This window comes from Castanea sativa, chromosome 2, assembly GCF_040712315.1.
Source record: "Castanea sativa cultivar Marrone di Chiusa Pesio chromosome 2, ASM4071231v1".
Taxonomy (NCBI): Eukaryota; Viridiplantae; Streptophyta; class Magnoliopsida; order Fagales; family Fagaceae; genus Castanea; species Castanea sativa.
This window is the reverse complement of record NC_134014.1, coordinates 30944188-30947200: the sequence shown is the minus strand read 5'-3', so window position 1 is coordinate 30947200 and position 3013 is coordinate 30944188. Positions and strand designations below refer to the sequence as shown.

At 37.1% G+C, this 3013-nt stretch overlaps 1 pseudogene; it reads right to left on the bottom strand.

The window, feature by feature from the left end:
* Positions 1–483: 483 nt before the first annotated feature.
* On the bottom strand, positions 484–2791 carry LOC142626317 (zinc finger BED domain-containing protein RICESLEEPER 2-like; annotated as a pseudogene).
* Between the last annotated feature and the right edge of the window lie 222 nt (positions 2792–3013).

Sequence of the window (3013 nt, the reverse complement as noted above, 5' to 3'; positions counted from 1 at the left end):
TCCAGAATCACACAGTAGCCAGCATTACTAAAAATACTCCATATCTTCATAATTCCATATATATATATAAAGCCATTGAGGCAGCAGATAAGGCAGTAAACTACCAAAGCATTAGGCAATATTCCCAGTAGTATATATAATTAGTTACAATTATGAAATACTATTAAGTATTTCCAAGAAAAGCTTTCCTAAAGCAATAAAGAACTACTCTATTATCTATAGTTCACAAGTCCATAACTTATAAAAAGGAAATCCTACACTGATGCTAAGTTTTCCTTTTTATAAGCAAGACAAGTTCATGTATAATTAGAAAAGCTACCAAAAAACTTCAAAATATATCCAAAAAAACTGCCTCCTTTACAAAATGCGACATTCCTTCCTCCTACAATACAATGGGGAAAAAAATATTTAGCTACAGAATAACCAAAAGGGAAGGATCATATGAACAAAAATTACAAGGGCAGAAACATACCCAATCTGTGATCATTCATCAATACTAATAGTGGTACGAGTACCACCTTTGCTTGAGCAGGAACTAAAACTTGCTGCTGTTGTTGCTTGATTTAAAACTGGAAAAGAAAAAAATTGAGACAATGGATTAAATTTTGCTCAAATATATGACACATTTAATAACACTTAATAGACTAGCAGTTTGGAAGTTAAACATATTACCTAATTCATGAAATTCATCCTCCAAGACCTCAACCTCGTCCTTTAACTTGCGAAAAGAAATTGGGACATGGGCTTGTAGCCAGTTTTGAGCACAAACAAGATTTTGAACCATAAGAGGGGAGAGTGAACTTCTAAATGGATCAAGTATGCGCCCTCCGGTACTAAATGATGATTCAGAAGCAAGCTGAGAAACGGTACGGCCACATCCCTAGTCATTTTGGACAGCACTTGGTACCTATCTGAATTGGCTTTCCACCACCCCAAAATCTCAAACTTCACATCCCTTCTACTCTTACAATTTTCAGCCAAATATCTTTCAATCTCATTGCTACACCCTACAGACTTCTCAGCCTCTAAAAACCGCTCATATCGTGAATTAACCATCGCATATGGATCACTACCACCAATTGTATCACCTTCCATGTGTGTCCTCTCATTCTCACTTGGTACTACCCCATTTGGCGAATCAACCCTAGAGTAAACATCATACAACCTATCCATGGTCTTCCTCACTAAATCAACCATCTCATCAGCCACTGACTCCCCATAAATTTCAGAAAAAGAAAACTTCAAAAACCTCATTTTCTTCCTCGGATCAAGAACCACAGCCACATACAAAAGCTGATTAATTTTATCCCCTTTCCCCCAGTACTTTTCAAATTTAGCTTCCATTTTAGTTGCCATGTTTTTCAAGAGAAGATTTTCAGATTTAATTAAATGAGCAATATTCTCTTGAATCACAAACATCTCATCAAAGAAGGTATTTGAAGTAACATACAATGAACCGGAAAACTTTTTTGTTGCATTGTAAAAAAGCTTCAAGAAACCCACAAATGTCCTACAATTTTTAAAATCAACCCCATAAGGAGCTCCCAACCCACCACTATTTTCCTTGTTCAAAAAGTACGAACAATAGCTATCATCTTCAAAGTCCATTCTTAGGAACACTTTCTCAAATTTTTCAGCAGTATCTAACATGAGATAGGTAGAGTTCCACCTAGTAGGTACATCAAGACTTAGTAAACACTTGGACTCAACTCCTAATCTCTCCATAAAACTCCTAAAAATTTGATTTCTATTTGGTGAGGACTTCACATACCTCACCGCTTCACGCACCCTAGCAATGGACGCATCAATTTCTTTCAAACCATCTCCCACAATCAGATTTAGAATATGTGCACAACACCTCATGTGCAAGAACTCATGTTCTAAAACAGTCCCCTTCCAATCTTTAGTCACTGTTTGTAAAAATTTAATGGTAGTGCCATTAGAGGAAGCATTATCCACTGTTAAGGTGAATATGCCATCAACACCCCACTCACGCAAACACATCTCAATCTTCCTACCTATAGTCTCCCCCCTATGGTCCTCCACTTGACAAAAATTCAGAATCCTCTTATGCAAGTTCCAATCATCATCAATAAAATGACATGTGAGGGACATATAATTCAGATTTTGAATACTAGTCCATGTGTCCGTAGTAAGGCACACCCTACGACCTTTCAAGGCTTCCCTTAGTTTCTCTCTCTCAACACCATAAATGCCAATCACATCCCTAGCTACGGTTGTGAGATGGAATTTCCCTAATTTGCAACTTAGGTTGTAAGGTTGTTGAATATTTTTGAAACCCATACCCTTCAACTAGCCTAAATGGCAACTCATCTATTATAATCATTTCAGCAAGTGCCTTCCTAGAAGCCTCAACAGTAAAGGCTGATGGTACAAGCTGAAACCCTTCCCCCTTGGGTTCAAATGCAAAGGTTTGTTGCCCTTTAAGTGAAACTCTATAAGGGTTCTTAACACATTTTGGTGTATGATTCAATAAATTAGTAGTACCATGTCCCTTACTATTAGCACGATAAGTTTTTTTGCAATAATGGCAAACAGCCTTAAATTGACCCTCACTAATCTTTATTTTTTCAAAATGATCCCAAGCACTAGACTTTTTCCTATTACTACCACAATGAACAACTGCCTCACACACCTTGGTTTTATCCTTAGGGTTAGGTGGAAGTGCCTCAGCACTGGTTGGAGTGGCCACAGGTTCAGCTTGGACAGTAGGATCAACTTGGGCAGCGGGTATTGTTTGGGAAGGGGGTGCATCACTAGAGATTTCCATAGCCTAAAGACATCAAATTTAAGCATTAGAAAACAACCATAATAAACTATTCCTAAGAAAGATCATTGTAGTTGACCTCTTAGAAGGGCAAAGTCACATACACTACACCTTTGTAGAATAAGAAATATTATTATGCATAAGTATTGTCTTCACAAGTATTGATTTCATTTGACACTTAGTGTTCTGTATCAAGGTATATTACATAGCACTTCATGATTTCAT